This window comes from Lichenostomus cassidix, chromosome 5 (assembly GCF_008360975.1).
Source record: "Lichenostomus cassidix isolate B80296 chromosome 5, HeHo_3.0, whole genome shotgun sequence".
In the NCBI taxonomy this organism is placed as follows: Eukaryota; Metazoa; Chordata; class Aves; order Passeriformes; family Meliphagidae; genus Lichenostomus; species Lichenostomus cassidix.
The window spans coordinates 31810793-31832537 of NC_139486.1; the positions used below are offsets into that span (position 1 = coordinate 31810793).

The following is a 21745-nucleotide window of genomic DNA, read 5'->3' on the forward strand; positions in this document are numbered from 1 at the left end:
CTATCACTTCTCCTCCTCAGCTGAAGAGGGGAAGCAAAAATATAGTGAAAAACTTGTGGGTTGAGATAAAGACAGGGAGAAATCACTCATCAATTACTGTCACAGGCAAAAGATGCTCAACACTTGGAAATTAATTTCATTTATTACCAAGCAAATAAAAGTAGAGTAAAGAGAAATAAAACGAATCTTAAAACACTTTCTCCCACCCTTCCCATCTTACTGGGCTCAAATTCACTCATGATTCCTTTATCTTCCTCCCTGCTGGTACTGCAGGGGACAGGGAATGAGGGTTGCAGGCAGTTTAGTCAGATGTTCTCTCTGCCTCCTGCTACCAAAACCTTGTTACACAAACCTGATACAGATTTACCCTGTGCCAGTTGTGTGACTGGGCCAAATTCTGTAAATTCTGATTTGGGAAGATCTCAATGGGAAATTTAACTCTGTGAACTGCAGAAATTAACTCACAATACATTCAAGGTTTCTTTCATTTATAAATAAATTCATATGACTTTTTTTAAGGTGGTGGATGTTTTACTTGTCCCATAGAGGGCATTTCTGCATCCGTAGGTCCTGTATGTTTGCCAGTCAGATATATCCAATCATAAATTATTTTGAGACAAGTTCTTTTGGAAAAGCTGGGACAATCTAACTGAATACAGCTTTCTTAAAAACCTCTCACGCTCCATCTGCACACTTTCTCATCTTTTAAAGGAGGATAACAAACACTACAGAGGAAATTCTTTGTTGATGACAAAGGTGCAGTAGCTTTCCCAATTCCTGCTCCTCCTCCATCATCCCTTACAGGTTGATCTTTACAGCATGTCTCATACATTAATTTAGTCTTCTTTTAGCCCTGGCAACCTCACTGCCTCATTTTTGGAGAAAAACTTCAGCAGCTACAGCTGCTACCACATTTTTGTATGTTTGGTTTTACACATCCAACTAGATTAATGTTTCCTGGAATCTCTCTTAAGTGTCAGAACTTCTTAAATACTGTGTAGTAAAAAGTGCTATCACTCACTACCACAAAACATTTTGTTATCTGCCAAAGAATTCTTTGTGCAAGCTGGGGAAAAACTTATGCAAAGATGGGAAATGATTAATAATATATCACCAAGAATAATTAAAATATATTTCTGTTCTTCATCAAAAAAATATTTGCTAATTCAGATATTTGGCAGGGGGGGGATGGTTTATGAGTCATAACTTTCCCTATCCAGGAGATGACCTTTAAGTAGTCTATTCTTGGTTGGTACAATCACAGACAAGAATTTCATAACATATAGGAATATTAGAAGGCATTTCCACTGATTATTGTTCTAAGGCAATGAGATAAATAGGATGGTGTAATGTAATTTTCCATAACTGAGCAACCATCATGCTGTGTATTACTTTTATGATATGAAAGTAATTAGTCAACAGGTAGATCCTATTAGTTACAATTGTTATCACAAGAAATCTTATCTCAGTGCTTGGTATCATCACTTGCAAAGTCAGTATCAGCTGTGGAAAAGAAGTAATATACACATTTACTAGGTCCAATTGCATAGCTCTGGGACTAAAGCTTTGGGGAAAAAAAGTTAATTTCATAACTTTTATTAACCCGCTACTATTTTTCCCCTCTCTTAAGGCCACCAGGACTAGAATATCACTGAATTAAAGCTGAGGTTCTCCCATATGCAGCAAATTTTGACATGGCACTACATCTAACATCTGTAAAAGGGATCACAGATTAAGTGGAGTATATTCTAGGAAAATATACTGAATTTACACTGAAAGAAAATCCCCAGACAAAAATCACATTCCTACGTGCTAGGTCATAATTCTTATCAAGATAAAAGCATCATCAGTTTTTGGCTGACAAGTTCTTATGAAAACCAGAACCCGTTTAAAGCCTAGAATATGCTGTACAAATCAAGTGATGGCAATGAAGATAATTAAATCTTAGTCCAGTTTATTTCATAACTATCAGTATTAAATAAAAACCTCAGAATCCTCAGGCAAGCCTTGAAAAGAGCCACTGCTTTCAGCACAGCAGAGAAGAGGCAAGGCCCTGTACTCTGGGAGGAAGCCTCCAGAGCTCCTTAAAACAAGAGAAACACTTGGCTTTGCTGGTGTTACCAAACTATTCAAGGCGCACATTCTATTGCTTTTGTCCAAGTTTACTGTACACCTGTTGAAGAGTATCCATAAAAACCAGGAAATCACACAGTCCACCTTTCCTCACTATCCCACCCCCACTGCCCAGCATGCTCACCTTTCCTTCTTTCCTACAAAATGCCATCTTCCCGTTTCTCCCCTGCTTCCACTTTATTCCTATTCACATTTCCTGTTCCCAAGTTTCCTTTTGACCATGGAAAATTTCAGAAATATATATATATCAATATTTGAGACTCATTTCTTTCTGCATCCCTAGAATCCTGTTCTCCCATTACGCAGACCACAGATATGCTGAAATACAGCCCCAATTCCTTTCCAGCCCATGCACAGAATTTCATTGCCACAGGAATCTAGTGTAAGCACAGAGAGGTGGACTGGTGGACACATCTATCTGGCCTTGACACAAGGCTGTAAAATGGGATAGGTCTGCACTCCTGGATCAGAAACCTAAAATGTATACCCATAACTATACATTTAGACATTATTTCGAAAACAACTATGATCATGAACATCCACCTATTCAGTCTACATACGGCCCATCAAGCTATCATATGGTATTTTCTACATACTTCTGTCTGGAAAAAACATTACTGGTGAAGGGACAAGTAAAGTTGTGATGCCTGCTCAGTTGTTCTATCTTCAACTGAGAACATTTTATGGTTTTCAAGATTCCTAAATTGTCCACTAAAAATAGGATTGCAGTCAAAGTGATTCACTGTGCTCAACAGCCTGTCATCATCCTGCCTCCGAGCTTGGACTCAAAAGTTAAGCATAGAAAGGAATTCAACTCAATATATTTTTCATCTGTTTCATGTGCATCAAGACATGGGAAGCAAAATATATGTAAAACAAGTCCATGGTAAAAGTTCACTGTTTGAAAAACCAGGTAAGTTTTGCTGTATTCTCAGTTTCTCTCAAGGTTTGTCATCACTATCTGAGGCAGACGAAAATGAACTAGAATGAATTTCCAGTTTCTGGAATATGGAAAGTACAAAAAACCAGCAATTTTTACTATCTTCTCTGCACAATTTGCAAATAATCTTGCTTCACTTCCATTGCCACATTACTTACAGAATTTATGACAGAAAAGGACTCAAAACAACACATCACACATTATTTCATGCATCTTCCCAGTGATACTAAGATATAATCATAACATTACCATATGTGTCTCAGCATAATGAATTTTGGCTTGAACTAGTACATAAATTCAGTAAGACAGAGACACACAAAATGATGAAAATAAATGATGTGAACATCTGACAGAAACTGCTGCCAATCTACAGATCTCTGATAAAATAGCTACTACAATAAACAAAAGGAGATATATCTGCTGTAAAGAGATGCATTCAAGTCTAAAAGTGTAAAGCAACAGTGCACTTAGAATTTCTCTCCCAAGAAAAATTTGGCATGAGGAATAAGAAGGCATTCCTATACAGGGTTGGGTTTCAACAGACCTTGAAAGACATATAGCACCATTTATGCAAATTCAAAATTATCACACCAGTAATACCTTTGCTCAAAGGACAACACAAATGGCAGGAGAATGTTCATAACCTAGGGAGATAGTCAGCTCTATACTGACTAGCCAAGCAGGAATGCTTAAAATGTTTCTTCTTTTTAACCTTCTGGTTTCCGTAGCAAACTGTGACTTATATTGACCTTCTGGAAACAAGTGCAGGGAATAAAATTTACTAAATACCGAAATTTCTTTTCATCTGGATATCCTGAAAATTAGTCACAGGATCTTTGCCAAAACTCTTAATTGCAACAAAGCTTTTTCAGTTAATTTTGTTTTGTGGCTAAACAAAAACACCGACTGTCGCTGTTGAGCCGCTAGCAGAGAAGTAGAAACCCAGGTTCTCAGGCAAGAAAAGAGAGCGTTTATTATTTTGATTTCCATATATATAGACTTTTCACAGGTCACCCAGATTGGTCAGTCAAAAACCTCCCCCTAGGCCTAATTGGCCAGGCCTGAACTGCCCAAATCTTGAGACCCTGTTTGCAAAAACATCCAAACTTTATCTTTGTTTATAAAACACAGCAAAATGTTCTTATGAGAAAGACCTGTGCTAGTCACAACTGACAACAGAAGACAAACATGAGCAATCTCCGACAGAGACACTACTGACTTCTCACTGTGAAAAATCCATGCTCTGTAGGTTTATTAATTCTTGTGAGCATGTGTATGTGTAAACACACAGAGACAGAACTCTGTGAAAAAGCTGGAGGACAACATAATAAACGTGTCATTGCAAACCATGCTAGTTCATTCCGAACCCATTCATGACTAACGGAAGAAAAATAATCCAAATCCTAGCTTGATTACACAACCAGCATTTCAGCCAGAGGTCTCTAACAAGGTGGCTTCAAAGGTCTGAACTACATTTTCAGAGGAGAATCCTACATAAGGACATAAGTTTTAAAGAGATTAATCCACTTTCTAGACTGCTAGTTTTCCTTGAAATACATAATTAGTAGCCTGGAAATATACATGAGTTCAGTTCCTTTTACATGATAACATTTCCATCTTTCTCAAGAAGGAAAGCTCAATTGTAGAAATATTTATTAGCTTTACGTCGGGGTGACAGAATAAGAACATGTTCATGCTCCAGCAGTTAAATTTTCTGGCTTTCCTAAGTCACAGACTGGAACATCTAAGCTGAAAGTCTGTGAAATGGGGGGTGGGGGAAGTAGCAAGGAGATGTGAAGATGTGAAGTGGACCTAATATTAACATCTGCTCCTCAAAACTGAAAAAAGTCTGGGCTGCATCTGAGGAAAATAGCTCAGTCCCATTTCCCATTATGACAGGTCTTTGGGGAATAAAAACCTGAAGGGTTATCCTGGCTAAGTTAAGAAGGGGCCTCAAGTAGATCACATTAGAATTAATGTGAGGTGTGGACATCTTACAAAATAATTTGCTACAGCCCAATTCAAATACTAAATTCAGTCTAAAAATCTGGAATTCTTCGCCCTCCCTACTGTACTGCATGAATCCTGGTGTTCACAATGTCTACATGCTCTGTTAATATTGAGACTGTGCATGAAGCATAAGAATTTTGTGTTCTATTTCTAGCTTAATGGACAAATTATCTCAGGCCTATTGAATAGCATTGTGCAGGGGATTCAATTTTCCAGACTGGATTATATACGTTATTGTTTTATTGTTACTGTTAACATTTCTAAGGATTTTGCTTTATATGTACACAGCAATGGGGATTCATGGATTCACAGAAATAGCAGACAACCATTTGAGAAAGTTCTTACAGCTACAGTTAGATATCAGTACCAACCTGGATCTGAATGCATGTTTCTGAAAATGACAGATGAGATTCTACTGTTCTCAAGAAATGGATGTTAGCTGTATTTTCCTGTCCCCATTTAGGCCTTACTAAGTTCCATAATGTCTAAGTGTTAAATACAAAAAATATTTTCAAACTTTATCACATATGAACTTGCACTAAGGAAAAGAAAGCTCTTGTAATAACTTGTCACCAGACTCTTCTGTTGTCCTGCGCATTTCAAAGAAATATTCCCTAGAGAAGCCCTGAAAATACAACAAATAGAAACAAAAATGCATTGGAAACTCCCTTGCATGATGTTATTTTAAAGGCTGACAAATGCTATGTTTGGTTTGGCAGAATCTTTACTGCAATACCCTAGAAATGATTGAATGACCCCACATACAGCTTTTCCTACTCTTCTGCTCTGTGGAGGTGCTGGTGAAGAACAGATGCATCAGCACACAGAAATAGAAGTGAGGGTATCAAATTCTGTGGTTTTATTGCATATAGCTGTGCAATACCTGCCACAAACTACAAATTCTTCTCGATATTCTTGCCTGTAAAGATGGGACTACAATATCTCACTTGTGAAGAGTAGTATGATTCACCACAATTAGATTCAAATTAGAGAAATATTCCTTTTAATGGGTATAAAAGATGACACCATTGAAAGACAATCTGATGTTTCTTACATGTCACTGCTGGCCTTGCAATGTGTGAGGGATGCATGTGAATATCAGCACATCTGTAAAAGTTCAGCAGCAGCAGAGATCCTTCTCGTCAACATTTTTGAACACGATTTTTAATGAATGCAATCTGCTGTGTTCTGAGAGTAAACACTAACCACTGCCTGGAAATAAATTCAAGATGAAAATCTTCATTGTCACCTCTTCCAGGATGAGAGATGGAGCTCCTTCTTGGCAGAACCTCCTGAAGTGTGCTGCAAGTATTATTCAGTGGTGCTCTGACTCTGTCCTCTCCAGAAAATGTTTGAAGGAAATATTTCACCAACATAAGAGGGATTGCAAACATTGAAATTCTGACTTCTCCATCAAATCACTGTTTCAGTTTTAATAATAGCTCTCTGTTCAGTTTTACCAGAAGGTGTACAGAGCAAAAGGAAGTATTGATTTAACACATTTTCTCCTGCATTATCTTTGACAGAAGTTCTGCATATTTAGAGAGTGCTATGACATACAAAACTTTCTAATTCTGTATTCTCAAGAAGAAAATTTCTAATATTAGAAAGCTATAACTAGACTACAATTAGAATTATTACAGTTGTAGCCCTTATCATTAATCAGAAGGCCATTTCTCTTGTGATTTTTTTTAAACTATATTGTAGACCTTTTCCAGAAAGTTCCTCTCTCAGAGCATGACTTCTATATAGTCAGATCCATCTTGGCTCTTCTGTCTCTTAAATCCAGTTACTTCATTTTTTAATCTGACTAGGCAAAGGGAAGATGCTAGTTCACTGACCCTGCTCACTGATTTTTTTCCACAGTTGCTCAATAAATTGATGACGAATAAAGAGAACTTCCTTATAAATGCCTAAGAGATTTGTAGAAATAAATTCTTATCAGTACTTTTATACTGTGAAATAAAATTGGTAACTTGGTAAATGACAACATCAGTACTTATTCGGAGCTAAAATCATCAGAATACTTTTTCCCCATAAAAACACAAAATGAAAAACATTTTCATCACTTCCTCTCTACCTCCCTAGCATCTTTATTCCTTAGTTTAAAATGTTATTCTTCCCGTTAAGCACAACCCCCAACTTCTTCATTTGCAGGTCCAACTATGTAAAAGACAAATTAAAAGGGCTTCTTACATGGTAAAATATCCTGAGGCTTGTGAATAAAAGATTACTATGAACCCACTCTCACTATAAACTGCCCAGTGCATTGCATCCTCCCATATTCATCCCATAAACACCCCTCACAAAAGTTTTCAAATATTTAAAATACATCTAAGGGCTCTGTTAACAGATATATTCTACCTGTCAGCATTTAGCCTAGTTGAGTTTGCCTACTGGCTGATGCACTTAACCCTCCAGTTCCGAGCTCAGACTGTGAGGCTACAATGCCTTATTGTTTGGCTCCTCATAGGTGATAATCAGCATTCAGCTCCTACTCCTGAATGGCTCCCATGAGACTTTGAAAAAGTTGTTTGCTGCTCCTGGTATTATATAACGATCTTCGTTTCAGCATGCAAGAAGGCATGCTCCAGTCAAATACCTTATCTCCAGGATTATATTAACAACTAAACATGAGTCATGCTGGGCATCAGACATGTTTGTCTACACACGATATACAGTTAAGACTCTTTTAAAAATTAAGCTAAATCTGTTAGTTAAATGTATTGTCAAAACATTACCCTACAACTTGAGCAGGCCTTTATTTCCTATGCAAGTGATCCTGTTGCACTTATATCTACACACCAGGTAACATTACACTGGAAACTGAAAAGAGCAGATTGCATTACACAATAGAAATCTGGCCTTGTCCAGCTAAGCTTTAAATTAAGATTTTAAAACTGCATGGTCAGTGCCTAATATGCTGGGCTGAAAAAGCATTAAAGTTTCTGACCCCAGTCCGGCAAAATACAGAATCCTGCTTAACCCTAAGGACACAAGTAGCTCTGTACATTTTTGTGGAATTAAATAAGTAGCTTCATGCCTACATCTATCAGTAGCAGCATTCAGCACTTGCAAATGCAGTCACCAAAGCAAGCTCATAAGCACTGTGCAATGGATACAATGACCTTGAGTGTATATCTACCATAAGAATAGCAGGTAACCACAATGCAGTACTCCTTATGAGAGTTGTGAGTGATTTGAAAATAACCAATAATATTTTTTAAGTGCAGCTTAGTCAGAACTGGAATATTCTGTGAGGGAAGAAGAAAGGATTCTTTCCCCAGTATGTTAAAATAAGAGAAAAAAATGTTCTGACAAACAAAATGTAGGTGCATACTTTACTGTAAAATATGAGAGATAACTGAAAATTTACACGGTCCCTGAAAACTCAACATACAGAAGCTGTGTGTGGTCCCAGAAAACTGAACTGCTACTATTTCAGAACACTGAAACTGAAACTATTTCAGAACACTGTCCAGTGCTCTGGACAATTACATTGATATTTTACTGGTTTTTTTATGTTACATTTATACACTGGAAGGATTAAGAAATGCAAAGCAGCTTCTATGAACATATCCACCCACACACAAAAACCTTTGCCAGATATTTCTACAGGTGATGAAATTATTTAAACCTTCAGCAATTTATTTTAATCTATCATGTTTGATAGAATACCTTACCAGGCAAAAAAGATATAGTAAAACTCTTCTAATCAAGAAATATCTGGAATCATGAAATGTTTGTCTATCATCAGGCCTTCTCAAAAGGGCTCTATTCTTCCACAGCCTTTTGTAGTTTCTTCTGCTATTTATTATGAGATTATTAAATTAATCCCATTTATAAACTCCTGCCCTTTGGTGCTTAAAGCAGGATTTTAAGCCTTTAGGACAACCAGAGCCTCTCAAAATATTCCAGGCAGATATCTACCTCGTGCTCAGTGCATGAAAACACTACCACATTCCTTCTTGGCTTGAAATTTACCTATATGATTATAGTCTCGTGCCACTGGCATTCCTGGAATATTCTGGTGTGGGTACGGGACATTACTCCTACCTGAGATCTACAGAAAAAGTGGTTAGACCACCTGACACCTAAATTCAGTATTTGAACTAAAGGCATGCTGAAGGACAGGATTAGGCTCCTTGCAGACACACAGTCATGGTGGTGACTGCTGGATGAGAAAGCATATACACAGGATATAGAAGATAAGGGATTTTCTATGTCACTCATGCTTGCATACAGGGCCTTGAGTCTGAGTCCATGTCTGAATTCAGTCTCAGACTCATGTCTGGATCAAGGACTCCTACCTTTGAGGCATTCTTTCAGGAATCACTCAGGCTGTGCGTCTTTCTGCTCCCTTAGTTAAAGCTCTTCTAATCTGTAAAACAAAATAAATAGATTTTAGTCAGGATAGGGAGCAGAATTTGGGTCACTTCTCTTGCAGACAAGTCTCCAATATGGCTGAGGAGCCATCCCCTAACTACACCCAAAGGACATTTTATGCCCCTTGAACAGCACACACTGGGGGAGGAGGGAGTGTCTTGTGTGTTGGGCAGAAGGTTCCCAACCTTGCCAAGACAAGGCTACCTTTGAGGAGCTGCAGTGTGTGAGCAATGCACACTTGGCCACAGACAGCCCTGAGGGGCTGAGTGCACAGGCAACAAGGGCAGGGGAACTAATTAAAAGAACAGCAGCAGAAGACCAGAGGCTCAGAGCTGTAAACCAAAATCTGCACACACAGGACCAGACTCCTGCAGCACTCCTCACCTCACTAGAGGAATTTGTATGGACCAAGTGCAACCCTTCATAAAAATGAGAGAAGTTGAGACTAGGAAGTGGGAGGATAGGTGTTTGCCTGGAGTTGAACTTGGGAAAAGAGGAAGAATAATATTTCTTTATTTAATTGTTTATGTTCTTTTCTTCTTAATACACAAAACATTGATCATAAATTTCTGTTAATGGGCAATAAATTAAGTATAAATTGTCCATGTTCATTTTGCTCATGGTGTCCACCTGAGAAAAAGACCAAATTCCTCCACAATTGTATGAATGTCCTATGTCCATGGAGCACCATCTCATGGAAGGTGAGCACCAAAGTAACCATCATTAACACAGAAGCATGGAGAAACACATTTGTGATATAATAAGTATTAGACTCAACATACCCCCATAATAAAGATATATAAGAAATGTAGAAGCACTGAGATGTTTGTTGCTGGGTATCTACACCCTTTGCAACAGGAGGATAAAGAAGGTGGTGTGTTACCAGAAACGTGTGTCAAGCAGACAGGGCTACAGTACTTGAACTTGTCTTTCTCATGGATTCATGCATCTATATCTCATTTTCTCTTCCAGAGAAGTCCCTAATATTTAGCAATTTTAACTTTTTGGCATAAAAAACTAATCCATTCTCTTGCTGAGCTTCTCTAACTTTCTCATCCAACTTTAACCTTTATATGGACTTTTATTTTTTCTGCAAAACAGGAGTCAGTTATGTTTACTAGTTGAGTACTAACAACCATGGCCTGGTTTGTTTAATACTGCAGTGAGTATCTGTTTTTAGAAAAACAGCATAGCAAAGTAAAAAAAAAAAAAAAAAAATCCAACAAATAGCTTTTGTACATTGATAAAAAAGTTTAAAGTCAGAGGCCAAAGAACAGCCATCCCTGAAGTTTTGGCTCCAGAAAGTGACTAACTCCTTCTATGCAAATGAACAGACACCTATCTGTTCTTGAATCTATACCTCAATAAAATCTGTAAGCCACACAGCTGAAAAGGTTCTGTGAAATGTGGCATGAAGCTGTGAAAACATACTATTTCACTTCTTGTAGTAATTTCAACTGCAAACTTTAGCAGTTGTATTACAATAAACAAACCATACAAGTCTGATCTGATTGTGTGGCCAGTTAGCAGGCACACAGTTCCTCCTAAAGTATATTAAAAATTCTTGGCACCTTAATGCAAACAAACAGCAATGAAAAAAATATCAGCATGAGCAATTCTCCACATCTTGCTTAATATTCCCTTAATTGTCCCAGGATCACCCTTCCCTGCTTCTTGTGCTGAAATGCATACAATTATTTATGAAGGCCTGAGACAAAGAAGAAAACAAAACTTTCACTGAGAATATTTTCAAGCAGTCTTTCAGAAGTTTAGTGCAGACACAGTACCAGGTCTCTATGAATAATATTCATTTTATCCCTCTGCAGCTATACACGTGGTTTGGTATTATCTCTGGTGACTCCTGAAGAACAACTGCATCAAACTTGAAGGGTAGCTACATGTTCAGTATTAGAATTCAAGTTGTCATTTTAATGAATGAAATGGCCAGGCAGTCAGAACTGCCCTAGCTTGAATTTGGTAAGAGCAAACTTAGAGAATAGGAGTCATGGGCAGAAAATTTTCCTTTATAAAGAAATTCAGTTTTATTTAGGGGTTGACTTAAGCAACATATCTTCTCCTTAAAACCCCACAGCTCTGAATGGCTCTGGTAATGGTTTTAATGCCAGAAATGCTTTTACATTTAAAGTTTAATTATAGACCTTATTTTTATCTTCTTATGCCAGACAAAACTTTTGGTAGTCAGTGGGAGCCCTATACATATAAAGTCACTTCTGCAAAGGAAACACAAACAATTAAAGATATACTGTCAAGAAGATTTGAAATAGCACTTAAAACATTTCTGTAACTGGAACTCCAAGGAGAATTTTAGCTGTCTAAAATACAGTTTCTATAAATGGCAGTAAAAGTGTTGCTAGCATCTTTTATGTTAAGTACTTGAGATATATCTTTCTGGCAATAATTACTTGGCAATTCCAATTCCCTCAAAATAGGATTTTTTGCTGTCTGTATAGAACACTGCACCAAAGGCTGTTTCAGGTGTCAGTATTCCAGATTTTTCAATTTAAACCATTTAACTAATGATCAAGTTGCGACCTTATCAAGACTCCTCTTTCTTTTCCTTCAAATTAATTTAAAGTAATTTATCAAGTTATAAACCCAGTATAACTTCATTCCTTAACTTTTCATGTGGCCCTGTCAAACTAAATAAGTCTATAATTTTGTCTTCCCTTAATGAAAACTTGTATCAGAGACAAGGGCCATTAAAATATTCAGCTTCTGTTCACAGTGCATTTGTGTAAAATGTACCGTTACATGTTAAGACATAGAAGACATTCAGTTTTGACAATTAAACACTCAATTATTGATGCAATAAATTGGTGCTATGAACAGACAACTTGCAGATGGCAAGTGTGTTGCAGATAGTGCTGGAGAGGATTTTTCTGATTATTTTGCTCATAACTCACGCTTTTTACCATTAACTAAATAACATCCTTTATCAAATATTTCTTTTTTCCATGAGAATTCCTGGAAATATCAAATTTAAATTTCATATAGATGTTATATATAACTTATAAATAAATAGAGAACATTTTAAATAGTTTTGTATGTCTGAAACCAACTCTTTCCTAGCAATTATTTGGAGATAAAACTTCTCTGTAAAGACTATATATATTGCTGTCTTGTAGCTTTCTGATATCAGGTTTTCTCCAACAACAAAGTATAAGGACTTAAAATGCATAACACATACATACAGTTACAGCAAAATAAACTCAGTAATTTTAACTGTTTGGTTTTGATTGATACATTTTTCTTGTCACTTCTCCAAAACTCCATCTAGTGAAATATAACCTATTTCTTCTACAATACACAAGTTACCATCATCATTAAGAAAATCTACAGTCAAGAAGAGAAAATGACATAATAATACAGGAATAGTTTCTTGTTGACAAGAGAGAAGCTTTTGTCTCAAAAGAGAACGCTGACCTGACTACTTAAAGATGCTTCATAAATAAAACATTTTCCTAAGAAACATGTAAGGTTGCAACACCCAGAAAGTCCCAGAACTCCCAGGAAATATATTGCTAATGCCACACAATGACTAAGCTTTCTAAAATTGGTCTCAAAAAAAATGAATGTCAAAGGGAAATGAACAAAGACACAAACACACTATGTGCTTTGCCTTTCCTCATCAAACTGCACAGCTCTACAGGTCCTTGGCAGATCCTTGTCCTGTCCTTTGTATCACACCGTGCTGGGGCAAGTTACAGCTACATCATTTTCTCATGGCCTTCCAATTCCTGTCTGACTTGTAGTCCTTGCACTACATGACCTCTCAAGCAATCTCCATTCTACTCACTAAACACACTCACTCTCACCCTCTCTTCTGCATTTTTCCTGGTTTTTATGCCAGGAATGCAATTCTTTTCCATGACCCAGCAGCTGGATTTAGAGAAAGATCAGTTCAAATCTAGCACTGTTTATAAGGACAAATGATGATCTTTGTACACTCAAAAACAACCTCTGGTTGGCTCGCAGCCTTGTCCCAAAATTTTACTTCTCCTTGGCAAGGTCAATTTAACAAAACATGACCAAGTCATGTCAATGATATTGTAAGCCAAGAACACGACAAGAATTTTGAAAAAAACAGAAGAGCAATGACATTTTCAAAGTGCTTAAATGTTTATTTTAATCTGATTGCTGACCAAATTTCCCAGGCAATTTTAAAACCAAAGTGACACGAGGTGTACCAGTTACTGGTAGTTTGCTTTCTTTCTGATGACATTAGGGATTATCTGTAAATTCCTGGCATTTGACGAGTCTTGCATTGATAATATCTTAAAGAAAAGACTGAAAGCAGTCATGGGAAGAAGAACAGGCCTGAGGTTAAAGCAATGTAAGGGCCTAAGGAGAAATAGGATCACTTTTGAAATTTAGCAGACATACAAGGATGTAATTTTTTATGGGTCTTCATCCTTTTCAACCTGTAGACTGAGAAAAATGATAGATCATCCATATCAGATTTTGGTCCCATGATTATTTTGTATGTTATGTCAAGTACAATGTGTTTATAATTTCAGTTGAGATCTTCAGGACCTAGTGATATATACAGACAATAAGAAAAAGCTATTAGCTACTAGCCCAAGTAAAAATTATATTACTGTACTGTAATAATCATTCAATGGATAAAATTGTTAAGACAAACTTCTTTATGTCCTTTTAGGATTGTCAAAATTTTAATTACTTCCTGAAATAGATATTCAGCATTTCACACTTCTGTAATTCTTCCAGATTTCAGCCAATATTACCTGTTTTGGCTGAAATTTCGAATGCTTCAGGATGATTCAATTATTACCATCTGAGAGACTCTGATGTCTGCAAAACTACAATTGCGTAAGGCCAGTCTAACCTCTGAAAAATATCAGTTGTCTGACAGTGAAGGAAGGATTGCAATAACACAACATCTCCTTGCTGAGGATTCAGTCTGTACTGGGCATGCTGAGTTTCCACAGAGCATTCACCTTTTGGCTGAATAACTGCACAGGCCAGTACACTCTGGTTCAAGTTTTAATTGATTTACTGTATGTGCTATATTTCCCACACTTGCAGTCAGTTACCACTGGGGGGAGAGGACAAGCAAACCAAAGGAAACTAAATTTTCGTATACACTACTCAAGTCCTGCCAATCCTAAAAGCAATGAGACTTTATATCCCTTCTTCCTCCTAAGTTTAAACCTATTTTCCCATTTTAAAAATCTTCTGTAAGATGAGATGGATTGTGCTAAATTTCATGAATTCCAAGATTTCTCTTTCAGCAGAATACTGTGGGTGAAGGGGTGGAGATGGTGTCAAAATGAAAATTTATAACAGAGCTGTGACACAACTTCAGTTACTGAGTGATTACTGCCATTCCTTAGTAACCCATTTTCCTCCTCACGCTATGCTGTTAACATTCTGGAATATTAATTTGTGGCTTTGAGGTCATCTACAACACCTCAGCTATGTAAGGATTTCTCAAAATTTGGAAAGAAGAAACATCAACGTTGTAAGAGTCCAGGACCAGAAACAGATCTGTTTTGATGCAATCACATCTCAAAGGGGAAAAAAAAAGTTATTGTATTATTTTCTCCCAAAATATCTAAACTTTAAAAAAATATTTCAGCAAAATGTATATTTATCCAACAGGGGAAGGGAGTTAGAGAGGTGTTCTCTCTTGTAAAAAGACCATATTATTCTTCACTTCACCTTGTGAGCTCTAGGATCTTCTAGGAATACCCTCCAGACAGAGAGAGAGCTGCAGCATGGAAAGGCAGGGATGGGAGGTCTCTGTAAATGATCCAACACTGGAAGAGCAATTCCTATGATGCTTCAGCCTTCTGGACCTTAGTGGTGTCATGCCATTTCAAGGATAGTGCATTTTTCTTTCTAAATTAAAGGCTTGGTATGCTCCTGAGAACTTCACAAAGTCACCTTTCCAAGCGGTTAGAGGGAGTGTGGTACCACCACTGTGGGTTTGTGACACCTTCAGAGACCACAATTGCTCTAACTCAGTTTCATAGTAGCTGCCTCCCACAAATTGATGAGCTCCAGACACTATGTCTCCAACCATTCTACTTTTCATCCAAAAATCTAAAAGTTCTGCAATTGGTACCTTTGCTATAAGTCCCAGGCTGGAATCAGGCATTTGACTTTCTCCCCCATTTTTGATGCATATGAAAGACTAGTGCCTGATTATTTTTTAGTTTTCAGAGTGAACCAGAAGAATGAAAGTATAGAAAGGTTTTGACTAAGGTTTTATGGAAGTAATACTTGTCATCACTCTAACACAGTTTTAGGATAACTAATGAATGGACTGATCTGTGGTGTGATAACAAAAGCATTAAGAATGTTAGGATAAAAAAAAGAGAGCTGGAGCTGACTCCATCTCTTCTTCTTTGTTTGATTTTGTTTCTATCCTTTTGGCATTTTATTCAGCACACTTGCATCTCTGCTCTGTGATAAACTGTGTTGCTAATGTTGCTAACTTTTGATCTTCCATTCAGGCTGGCGGGCTCAAGATGAAATCAAAGTTGAGATATGCAACATGGATTTACAGGAAAAGCATGTGTAAAGGCACTATAGAGATATTATTTACCCATTTTTTAATGATTTAAGTAATAGAAAAAAGGCTTCGTTTTTTCTTGCCATACTTCAATTAAAAATAATTTAACAGTTCTCTATAATTTGGAGTAATGCATTCAACAAGGACACTAATCTGTATGGTTACTTCAGGTTTGTAGTACCTTTTTCAGATGAATATTAAACTGAATTTATTGTTAGAAAAGTAAAATAGATAGATAGATGATAGATAGATGATAGATAGATGATAGATGATAGATAGATAGATAGATAGATAGATATAGATAGATGCATAACTTCAGCACTTTATGGAAATAAATGTTATTCTACCTTCAATTATTTGAGCAATTTCCCAGGAGATAGCCAAAATATATGTGGATATAAAACAAACAAAAAGAAAAACCTTCCCAAAGACAGTATTACCTGTAACAATACTATTTACCCAGCCCCACCTTATCTGATTTAATTTGGTGAGAAATGAAAATTATTTCACTCTAGCATAATTTCAGATGCTGAGTTACATATTAGATTTTCTTCTGACAGGCTTAATCCTTCGATTTCATGGCAATTATGTAAAGCAATCTGTTTTGCAATAGCATTGTAAAGCAAAATTCTCTTTTCACAGGAACATAACATGAATATTATAAGAGTATAGTGTACTAATAAAATTCCATAGAACTAAAAAATATTAACTTGTTTTTAAAAAGCCAATCACAACCTGGGACAAATTGTTAATAATAGTAAGCAGTGGGATTTGTGTAACAAGAAATAACTGGAAGCATAAGCACTGATTTTAAGTATAAAAAGGATCAACATTTTCTCAGCAGAAAGCTAGAGAAGAGATCATTCTTATGAATTCAATATATTAAAAAAACAGCTGAAATGATCTCCAGGTGAGAGGATCAGTTTGCAACTGCCTGGGAATGAAATTAATAACAGTTTTGGGCTCTTCTCCGTAGTACTGAACACTTGCATAGCAGTGATTAAATTGTACTGAGGTTATCTCACAGCAAACCACTCTTGATACAGTAAACCATGTACAGACATGCTTTATTTTTAGCATGGACTTGAACCACTCTGTTTCAATGAAAGCACTTGTATGTACTCTTATCAGACTGAAAGGCAGTGCTCTCTTGAATAGACTCTGGTCCCTATTGGGATGGAATTTGAAATGGCATGAAGGACATATACTGCTGCTACAAACTAAAAGTTTACAAGTCCTCCTCACTCCCTACAACCTACATTCTAAAATCTCTTAAAAATGTAAGGTTTCATTGAAGAGCTACAAGCCTGCATCAAATACTTGGAAGGAACTGCTTTCTTAACCACTGATTTGACTGAAAATCTGGCAGAGGGATACAGTTGTCAGATTTTTTCAATGACATTTCTTTTGGTTTTGTTGTTGTTTGGGTTGATTGGTTTTGGGGTTTTTTTTCACTAGAGTGAAATTAAAATTCTCCTGAGCACAGAAAAAACCTGAAACATATGTTATAAAGGAACAGGATAACTCAGCTCAAAAATTCCAATGGGTATTTCAGATTACACCTAGGTGCTAAGTGTAAAAGCAAGGCCTTTTCCAGCATGAAAAAATAAAAGCTACCTCAAGAGGCAAGAAAAAACACTTATCTACTTACAGAATTAGATCATATGCCAGAAGGTTGAAAAAGAGTTGGAGGATGGCTACAATTCTCTGTAAAATGTTCTGCATCATCAGTAGAATTATTCACCATGGAACTGATCCACAAAGGGGTTTACCATCACTGTCAAAACACTTACCTTCCCACCACCTGAGGGAATTGATAGCTGTGAACAATGCAGTTCAGCTCATGCTCCAAGGTGTTGCAGAGTTAAGCAACTAAAAAAGAGTTCCACAAAAGAAGTGCATCATGTGGAAGGCTTGTTTTTTCGCTCCGTAAAAGGAGAATGCGATTCACAGTTTTTCAAGATTTTTCTGGGAATTTCAAGGTCTTTTTTTCTTGGAAGTAAAATGTACGTTAATGGTTTCTCACAAACCACAGTTAGAAGAGGCAGTGGAATAGCATGGGAGATTTTTTTTTAATGTTTGCATTTTTGGTGTAAAAATTTGGCTTTCTTACAGAACACGATGCATAAACTGCAAAGTTACAGTCATTCACACCATCCATAATGAATTGGACTGCTTTTAGGGAGAAAAACTGTCAACTGAGCACACTCAAAACAAAAGGGCGGTGGAAAAGATGAGTCCAATAATACACTTTTTAATGTCATTTTTAAAAGTGGGAACATGTCTAAAGCTCACAAGATTTGAGAGAATCGGTGTTGTGGTAACTTGTTTGAATATTTGGAAGGAAAAGGTGCTGTAACAAAAACAACCTTCAGCAAGCACATGTGTTAGAAAAACTTTAACATTGATCTAATCAATCACTTGCTGTCGATTGCTTTTCACAGCAGGGTGACTCTGGAACAGGAACTATGTAGCACCTATGGTACTCACCGTCTTCTTTGTTCATCAGATGTAATTTTTTAAATATTCAGTATTCAGACACCAGATTAAAAGACTTAGTAGTAAGTCTCTCTGAAATTAATACTTTAAAGATAGTTAGATACGCCATGGAATCTTATTGCAAAATATTAATGGACTCTCAGCACTTCTGCATAGTCTGTGCAACTCCTACTGTGCTTAATGAAAAAGTTTGGAAATTTTCGGAAAAAATATCATTAAACAAGCTAAAGGCTACAACTGTGCTATCTCTAAGATGAGGTATAGTGCATACCTAGCTTGAGTGGCCGGATTAATTGTCCTGCCACTCAACTATATATTTTCTGCAGCACTTCCTTCTATCACAGTCAATGGAATTTGTCAGGATCAAAATCAGGTCACCTTCAGCTATGTCAAGCCTAGCCAGCTTGAGCAAGGAATGACAAATTAACAAAGGAAACTCAGAGAAATCACGTATTTCTTTCCCCAGACAGAAAAACAAACATCCTCTTCACAATTTCTTCATACACTGAGAGTACAGTGATTCAGTAAATGACACATCAGGTAGAATGAAACTTTAGAATATGCATCAGCACACCAGAGAAAAAGGAGGCTGTTGGGACACAGGGGCACATATGCTTTGACAGCATTTTCACTTCAAAACTTCATCCTTATTTTAATATGCTGATTGTGTCAACACATACAATCAGTATATGGGGAGCTTTATTTGGCCAGCTCTCTTTATTAGCCTGGAAATATACCTGCATCATAAAATATCATGGCAAAATATCATCTCAGAAAAAGAGAATGGACTTCATTCTCTGGGTATTTGATCTTTGATACCTCCCACAAACTCACAACAGAATTTTGATTTAAGATAGCTCTTAGCTGTCCCAAGTGTTACTAAGTCAGTGAGCTGGAAATAAACATACAAGAGGATCCAGCTTCAATTCCACATAAAAACCGCTCTGAGTATATCGTTCAATTGTGGAAGTTAATTCTTATGTCTGTGTTCCTCCCTTCCCCTCTTGCAAGTTACAGTATCTTCCTTGTAGCTTGGAAGCAAAATGAATAAAATTTAGATTTAACAGATTTTCACCAGACTACCCAAATATATGAGCAAGTCTTCTTGGAAATTCTTTCAAGCATTTCATTATACCAATTACCCAAATTTTAAGGCCCTGTAACCAGGCATTATTTCTGGCAGGTGTTGTCACTATCTGGAAATTTGCATATTGCACAACAAAAGGGATAAAATCCAGTCATGGAGTAAGCAGGATACAAAACTGCTGTTTAAGGCATCTTATTTGAAGTACAAAATTGTGCTGTAATCTTTTGGCACAGAAATCAGTGACCCCAGAGTCCCTATCCCCTCCCATCTCTTTTCAAAAGCTCTTCCTCTAACCTCTCCTGTGGTCAGTCATTTCATATGGCAGAAAAGATGGATTTAGAGTAAATCATTCTTTTCCACAGGGAAAAACTGAAAGGATAAGTAACTGGGAGCTTACAATGAGAACAAAAATGAGCAAATGTGATAATGTTACATAAGATACAGATTAATAAGCATAAAATTATATTAAAAGAAGCCTAAATATAACTTACATATTCCACAATAGTGCAGTTTGCAATATCATGTAAGGCTCTACATACAGAGATGGTATGGAATCATTTCAGTGAAAGATGTCTGAGATATACAAACAATATTGAGTCTTACTCAGCTTAAAAAAACATATTCTTTTTCACGGTTTTTCTAAAATACATGAAAGTACTGGTAGTTCTACTAGTTTTTGACAGCTATCTAATACAAAAAATTACCTTAGAGGTGGGATACTGCAAAAGAGATCACCTTTCCAGATGTTGCCTACATATTTGTTAAATAAACATGCAAAATAGAGACAATCAGAGAATGAAAAAGATAGTAAATGTAAATAGTTATTTATAACCAGATTCTCCCACTCAAGCTGCTTACATCGAATAGGAAAAACCAGCATATTCACAGACACCAGGCTGGTTTAGAAAGCATTTAAGTGGTGACTGGATATTTAACTTAATATCTCATTTTTTGGGTTATAGTAATATCCAAATAGGTACAATCTATGAACCATCAATTTCAGCATCAGAAAGTAGTATGGGCCTGAGGTTTTGTAAGTGGCTTAATAATATTATCTTCCCCCATTTTTCCTGACAATTAAGGGGAATGGAAATCATATTACATCTGACCACACAATGTAGATTGTTTCAGATACCAAAGTGCCTTTCAACTGAAATAGTCAAAACAATTTGTGTTCATGGCCACAAGGGAGCTGATGCTCCTTTTACCATGCCAGGCCAATATTTCCTTGAAGTTTTTACACAATAAGAAGTGTTTTACACTCTGGTGCATGAATTTAAAAGGAGACAGCATTTCATTCCATTCACACTACACATGGCTTCATGTCCATTTTCAGGCACTGGGTCCCCCTATCACACAAACCATGACATGATAAGAACCAACAGTGATTGAAATAAATTGTGGAGATGGGGCATATTTGTGCTGATGAATTTGTTTGTTTCTTGAGCAGGGTCTAAGAAAGCAGTGTATTAAAATGAGTCACTATAGAAGTGAGCAGTTCAGCGTCTATGTGTGATTCATTCCAAAAGAAGCTGGATGTGTGTATATGCCAAGGCCTCGTTTGAGAAAAAAATATATTTTGTGATTTATATTGTTTCTCTATGTAAGTATTGGGCAATATTCTGATCTCAAACAGATCCGTTTTCCAGACCTTAATTTCTTAATAAAGCATTAATAGGCAAAAAATATTCTATTCAGAAAGTTGTCCACCACAGCACTTAACTTGAAACAGGAATCTGAGATTATCAAGTACTCACATGATTTGAGCAATACTGCTTCTTCTAAGCTGTATGTGAGTTATGGCTCTTGGAAGCATCTGTTTACTCAAGTACAGTGTTTGGTAACCTTAGCAATAGTTTATTTATTCATTTAATGTCCCACAGGTCAATATCTCAAGCTTATCAAACTGAGGGCAGTTTCTTAAACTGCAGTAAAGTTCAATCAAGAAAAATTGAACTATATTGTTGGGTCTTGAATGGTATGCTCAATAATAAAAAACTTCAGTTTCTAAAAAGTTGTTAATCTGGCATATTCGAGCAGCATTTAATGAAAATAAAAAACAAAACAAAACAAAAAGCCCTTGGAAACCGAATCAATTTGTCTCATTGCCTAGCTGATGGATCTATGAAAT

At 36.6% G+C, this 21745-nt stretch overlaps 1 long non-coding RNA gene across 1 annotated transcript in view; it reads right to left on the reverse strand.

Moving 5' to 3' along the window:
• LOC146436271 (uncharacterized) overlaps nt 1-21745 on the reverse strand; it is an 88947-nt gene that overhangs the window by 51709 nt on the left and 15493 nt on the right. Inside the window, exon 2 of the long non-coding RNA XR_014852603.1 lies at nt 9394-9464. This is a non-coding gene — a long non-coding RNA (uncharacterized LOC146436271). The remainder of the gene's footprint in view (nt 1-9393; nt 9465-21745) is intronic.